Below are 7,330 nucleotides of genomic sequence, written 5' to 3' on the forward strand. Positions count from 1 at the left end.
TGCGAGAAAGCAAAGCGAAAAGGGGCGGGGGCTGCGAGTCACCCCCCAGCAACAGGGCAGAGGTTCGCCCCGCCCCGGCCGGGCTGCTCTCGAAGTGGCGACGGGTCGGGGAGAGCATTCGTCGGCCCCGCCCCCGGCCTCTCGTCATAAGGGAGTCTGACTGCGCACGCGCGTTCGCCGTCTGGTTGCCCTGACGACCGAGAGCCGGGCCGCCTCCTACAGCTGAGTGCTAACCCCAGCCGGCTGTCTGGTGCCGTCCGCCACCCTCTCGGTGGTGTTTTTGGGGTCTCAGCGGGTGTACCGGGCCCTCGCACGTCCAGGGCCTCGCAGCCCGGCCTTGTTTTGGGGACGGAGGTAGGGAGCCACCACAGTGTTCGAGTCGCACATTGACATCGTTCTTCTATCATAGTCTATGGGACTGCTCGCGGCCTTAGCCCATACCACCCAAACCTCAAAACCGAGAATAAAAACTGAAACTTAGCAGGGTGACTAAAAAAAATGCATGCGTTTGAAATATTCATGGATTTTTTTTTAAGTTTCTAACTCCTCCGTACACTGAAGCCAGAAATTTTAGCGAACTTAAAATACCAAGCTTCATGCACTATTTCACAAATCAGACGACAAGTTTGAGAGTAAGAGTCTTGAGGGTCAGAGAAAGATTATGTAACTCCATTTTTTTTATTCCTCTGCATTCTCAAATTATAGCAATAGCAGTAATATCAAAATGTCTTATAATTGTTTATTGTGGAATTCTTTCTAACTACTGGTGCTAAGAAGGAATGCCTAGAAAAACCCTTTATTACACTTAAGCTAGAAGATAATCTTTATTTCCACAAATATGTAATTAGTGTGAAGAATCACTTCAGCTACTAAGAAACCGTCTAATGTACTTCAGTGTCCACATTTGTTTCAGCTCCTTTCCATATAGTTTCCCATATATTCTGCACAATCCTAATGGAATATTTTTTTATCAATAACTTAGAATGAATTTCAGACAATGCTCCCCTATATTAAGACATTTTTTTAAATTAGCACATGTTTTTTATTCTCTGGGCCTGGGCATTTTGGGAATACAAAATAAGGGGGGACATTTTTAAGTAAAAGACAATTGAATGGAATACTAAGGGGGGAAATGTAAAATTCTATGCCCAGCAACAACCAACAAAAATAATAGAGGGAGAATTAGTTTTTTCAGACAAATAGCTGAGTTTGTCACCGATATACTTTCTAGGTAGGTGGATGGTTATGTGACTGGAGATGGAGGTCTTCACATAATAAAAGATTCAATACACAGGAAGATAAAAGGCATAAAGGTATCTCTGATAACATTCACAAAAGACATAAAACAAAAATTGGCAAGTACAAGAATAAAGAGAAATCTACCATCAGAGCAGATGATTTTCACACATCTCTCTAATAGATTGCAGTGAGTTAATAGTAACCCTCCATAAGATAAATTCACGTCTTAATCCCTGGAACCTGTGAATGTTACTCCATTTGGAAACATGTTCTTTGCAGATGTAATTAAAGATCTTGAGAAGATCATTCTGGATTACCCAATGACAGGAGTCCTCAAAAAAGGAAGGCAGAGGGAGATCTGGGACAGAAGGTGAGACAGAGAAGAGGAGGAGGCAATGTGACTACAGAGGCAGAGATTGGCGTGATGAAGCCACACACACATACACACACACACACACACACACACACACACACACACACACACAAATGCTGTCAGCCACTAAAAGCTGGGAGAAACAAAGAATGGATCTTCTCTAGAGACTCCAGAGAGAATGCAACTATGCTGATACCCTGATTTCAGACTTCTAGCTTCCAGAATTGTCAGAGAATACATTTCTGTTATTCAAAGCCACCCTTTTGAATTAATACATGAATCAAGAGCACCAAAAAATCTTTAAGGGATTTAGAAGATTTAAATAACAATACAATTACCAAGCTTGATTTGATGAATACATGTAAAACATTTCACTCAATAACTGCAGATATATACATTCCTTTCAAGAATATGTGAAACATTTACAAAAGTTAAACATAGTCATAAAGCAAGTCTCTCTACATGACTAAGTATTGGCATCATTATTCTCTGACCACTAGATAGTTTAGTTAGAAATCAACAACCAAAAGATAACAAGTAAACTCCCATATTTCTACTCTTCTAATCAACTCATGGGTCAACACATCAAAATGGAAATTAGAAGACATTTAGAACTGAAGGGGTTGGTACTACTATAGCAATTCGTGCACAGGTGGAGTCCCTGAGCCTGGCCAGCGATCAAGGCCTATCGGAGGGCTGGCCAGCCAGGGTGAGGGGCCACAGGAAGTTGGCCAGCTGCCCTCCACATCAGGACTGATGGGGGGGGGGGGGGCGGCCAGCCAGGCAGGGGAAGAGCCACAGGAGGTGAGCATTTCCCCCCTGGTGATCAGTGCGCATCATAGCAACTGGTTGACCAGTCGTTCCAAGTCCTGATGGTCACTTAGGCTTTTATATAGAGAGAGAGACTGGTGGCCTAGTGCACGAAATTCGTGCACAGTTAGGGTCCCTAGGCCTGGGAGATTGGTGGCCTAGTGCACGAAATTCATGCACAGTTAGGGTCCCTATGCCTGGCCGGCGAATGCCGGCTGGGGCCTTCTTTCATTACGCGCCACCCCATGGTGGTCAGCGCACGTCATAGCCAGCGATTGAACTCCCAGTCTCGGTCAAACTCCTGAGGGAACAATTTGCATATTAGGCTTTTATATATAGAGATAGATAGATAACTTCCATTCTAGGAAGGCCCTACTTTAGCACACTGGTGAATGCTAAACCCTTCACATGTGTACTGCCAAAGTGATCAATATAAGACATTCATTTTTACTGTAATTGGTTAGATACACCACTATGGTGTCAGAGTTCAGAACGAGTCACCCTAAGATGTGCCTTTGTGGTAAGTGGATTATTTTGAGCTAAAGCAACTGAAATCCTGTAGGCTCATAAGAAACTTCTGGAAAAAAAAAAACACTTCTGCCCCCCGCCCCCTTTAACCACCTAGAATAATTAAAATTAGGGCCTTGCCCATAATAAGAGTTATTAATCAAAAATAACTTTCTATGAACTATCCACAGGGCAGGGCAAATTACTAATTACTGAACATCTGCTCTGATCATTTTGCATATTACCTTACTCCCCTCTGAAGCCACAAGGCATCTTCATCCTCAGCTCAGGGACTTTCTATCCCTGAACCTCTCATGTATGTGGTGTCTCTGACTCTCTTGTGTGTATGTATGTAATTAAATTTGATTATTTTCTCTTGTTAATCTGTCTCATGTATATTTCATTATTAGATGAGCGGAAAGAACATTGAAGGATAGAGGAAAGAATCTTTCTCCTGCACAATGAAAAAAAAATCTAATGATGATTGGGTCAAAGCAGTGACTGACAGGGTGCAACCTGCCATACGTAAGAAGAAACACCATCTACTGAAGGGAAATCAAATGAACATATTGATAACTGGTTGATTTTATGGACATCCTCAGACTTGATTATTTTACACTTACAAACATAATATATCTTAATAGTTATTATTTAAAATCTTTGATGTTTTCTGGTACATGGAGATAAGGAATAGCATTACCAGCAGTCATTGACTCAACAACACAGGTAATAACTGTGGATAGTCACAGATATTAATCTGTTTGGCTTTTTGTTTTGTTTCCTATTTTCCACTAGGCTATGAGTTCCTCTAAAGCAGGATAAATGTATATGTAAAATATATATGTAAGTTTGTTTATGTAAAGAAAAGACTAATTCCAAACATTAAAAGCAGGTACTAGGGTAAGGAGATGCTGAATGGATTTAATGGTTCTTGGTATCTGTCAACATTTTCTATGTTCTCTACAATGAGCATGTATGTATTAGTTTTACAACCAGAAAAATATTCCTAACCTTATAGTTTAAAAATACAAACCATAAACAACATTAAGGAAGTATAAATTGGAATCCTATATGGCAAGACATTTGCTTTGGCTTCCAGAAATAGAAATCTCAAGTAAGAATTGCTTTTAAATCAAGGCTATTCGTTGGCTCAGTAGTAAGGTGTAGGAAGGGCAAAGGGGAGGGCGTAGTTCAGTCAGGGCTCCAACTCTGTTCTCTGCCATGTTCTCTGTCCTCATCTCCGCTTTTGCAGGCCTTATCCTCAGACTGCCAGCAAAATAGCTGCATAGCCCCAGGCCTCTTATACCTAGTCAACAATGTCAAGATGAAGTTCTTTCCCAAAAACTCTCAGTAAACTTCCTCTCAATGTCTCAGTGGCCCGTTCCTAAACCAATATTTAGACCTGTGTTCCAGAGCCATTTACTGGCAAGAGCTGGGTTTTATTCCAATAAGGCCTACCCCTGGAATTCAGGGTAGGATCAGCTTCTCCTTAAGGACACTGGCTGAGAAGGGAAGATGCAAGAACAAAAACTGGGGTTAAGTTGGGGGGTTTTTTGGGTTTTTTTGTGTTTTTTTTAATATATTTTTACTGATTTTTTATAGAGAGGAAGTGAGAGGGATAGACAGAAACATCAATGTGCCCGCAACCAAGGTACATGTCCTTGACCGGAATCGAACAGGGGACCCTTTGATCTGCAAGCCGACGCTCTAGCCACTGAGCCAAATCAGTCAGGGCAAGTTGGGAGGTTTAAATGAGTGCTGGGTAGGCAACAATGCCCATTATAAGCCCAAGTACCTAATCTGTTGAAGTCTGTCCATTACACAACCCCATGCCAACCTCTCCACTCCCTCCCCTTCAGAAATACCTCCCTAATCAATATATTTATGCAAAATTATGAATCATCAATTGATAATTATGAATTATCAATATATTTATGCAAAATTAGAATCAAGAAAGACATAAACTTGTGGGTTTTTTAAAAATATATTTTATTGATTTCAGACAGGAAGGGAGAATGAGAGAGAGATAGAAACATCAATGATGAGAGAAAATCATTGACTGGCTGCCTCCTGCATGCCCCCTACTGGGGATCAAGCCTGTAACCTGGGCATGTGCCCTGATGGGGATTGGAACCGTGACCTCCCAGGTTGATGTTCAACTACTGAACCACACCAGCTGGGCAACTTATGTTTATTTAACTACGAAATATATATGGGGTTAATTGTCTAAAAATAGTTAAAACTTGGGATGAGGTGTGGCACAAAGACTTTGTCACTAAGAATTAGTCTTTGTATGGCTTTAAATGCCTTAATGTCACCTTTCCCACAGAATATTTCATTGTAACTGTTCAATACTTTTAAATGAATAAATGCATAACAAACTCAAATCTACCTTAAATCTTATTTCACGTGAACAGTCCTTTTTTCTTTCATCAGCTCTTAAAACATAGCCTGTACTATGAGATACATTTTTCCTTAAGGAGAAGCAAAGTTAATTATTGCCATTTTTAAGTCTTTTCATCTCTCCAACCCTATCCCACATAATTCTTTTCATCTCTCCTCTCCTATCTCACATAATTCTTAGTAAAGTGCAATTGCTCAGAGGAGAGCAAGAAGAGGAAAGAAGAGAAAAAAAATTGTTATGAAAAAATCCAAAAACTGTACATGCCTCTTCTAAGTAGTCAAGTAAAAACTAATTAAATCAGAGAAGATTATGATAGACAACATTCAGACATATAGGTAATTTATTTTCATTACTATTTCATTTTAAATTTACTATTAATTGCATGAAGGCATTAGCATGGAAAACTTAAAAACGTAGCTCTGATAGAGCTGAACTATATTAGACGTAAGAAGAATGAATACTTGTTTAATCCCTAGGAGATTATACTGGTCCCAATACAGCACCTGACAACGACATGCCTGTGAATGCATCACGCAATTGAAAGTCTAAATGAAAAGCTATTGGGATGATCTTGATGAGAAGGTAAGAGGATTAGAAACATGTAAATAACTCCAGTCTCAATAGCTGAACACAGAGATTACTGCGTACAGTGAAGATGTGTAGCCACTCGGGGAGTGTTCTCTATTTGGTATTTCTTTACATCTTGGATTTTGTTCCTTCCTTTTATAGCTTATCGTTCGCATCCTAAATTCCATCCTCGCTGGGGAGCAGAGATAATCATGCAGATTTTCTCCAAAACTAATGAAGTTAGGCGCTAAAGGAAATGATTTTAGGCTGAAGGAGGCTATAGAACAAAAGCTTTTCCCACCAGCACCCTGTTACAGGCCTGTCCCTTTCACTCTGTCATTCACAAATATTTGTGCAGGTACTGTGTGTGCTGGGGCTGCAGGAGTAAACAGACAGAAGGGCTTCTGCCCCTCATGGAGTTTCCATTCCACTGAAGTGCCAAGTATTAAGCAACTAGAAGCCCGGTGCACAAAATTCATGCACGGAGCGGGGGAGTACCTCAGCCCGGCCTGCACCCTCCCCAATCCAGGACCCCTCGGGGGATATCCGTCTGCCTATCACAATCTGAGACCACTGGCTCCTAACCGCTCGCCTGCCTTCCTGCCTGATTGCCCCAACCCCTCTGCCTGTGTGCCTGATCACCCCTAACTGCTCCCCTGCTGGCCTAATCGCCCCTAACTGCCTCTGCCTCGCCCCACACCCAGGAACCAGGATTCCCTTCTCCGGCTGGTGGCAGGCACCTGGGACCCAGGCTTCCCTCCCTCTGGCCAGCTGCAGGCATCCAGGACCCGGGCTGGCTTCGCCCAGCCTGGCCGCAGGCGCTGGCACCCAGGACCGCAGGGCAGGCGGCTTGTCCCTCTCCTGGGTCACAGCCTGGCTGGTCCCCATTCCTCTCTCACGAGCTCATTTGTGCCTGGCTGGTCCCCATTCTTCTCTCATAAGCTCATTTGTGTCTGGCTGGTCCCTATTCCTCTCTCCCCAGTGTTGAGTGTCTGAGCCATTAAGGTGTGATGACCATTTACATATTAGCTCTTTATTATATAGGATTAACCACATTAGGCAAACCCATGACAAGCATTATGAAGGAAATTACTACGAGAGGGCATAACAGAGAAGATTATTTTACTCTGAGTGACCAAGGAGAAACTTTCTAAAAAGTATATTTCTGCTAAGATGAAAGGATGGTTGTAAGTTAGCCAGTCAGCAAGTTAGAGAACTTTCCACGCAGAAGGCATGTGGCATCCCCTAGCAACTGCAAGAAAGATAATGAGACTGGAATGGAGTGAAGGAGAGGGGAAGGGGTATGGCATATGAAGGACCAGGTAACAGCCAGGTCATGCATGTCCTTGTAAGTCCAGTTGAGGATTCAGTGTTTCTGTTTGAATGGAAAAGATGTAAGAAAGATGTGACTTACAATTTATAAGGGCAAC

At 42.3% G+C, this 7,330-nt stretch overlaps 1 protein-coding gene across 1 annotated transcript in view; it reads right to left on the reverse strand.

Moving 5' to 3' along the window:
* The window catches only part of CACUL1 (CDK2 associated cullin domain 1), a 79,928-nt gene extending 73,923 nt beyond the window's left edge, over positions 1-6,005 (reverse strand). Inside the window, exon 1 of the mRNA XM_015572463.1 lies at positions 6,001-6,005. The gene's annotated coding sequence lies outside the window, so the exon portion shown is untranslated. The remainder of the gene's footprint in view (positions 1-6,000) is intronic.
* Positions 6,006-7,330: the final 1,325 nt, after the last annotated feature.

Source organism: Myotis davidii, unplaced genomic scaffold, assembly GCF_000327345.1.
Source record: "Myotis davidii unplaced genomic scaffold, ASM32734v1 scaffold72, whole genome shotgun sequence".
NCBI classification, from domain to species: domain Eukaryota; kingdom Metazoa; phylum Chordata; class Mammalia; order Chiroptera; family Vespertilionidae; genus Myotis; species Myotis davidii.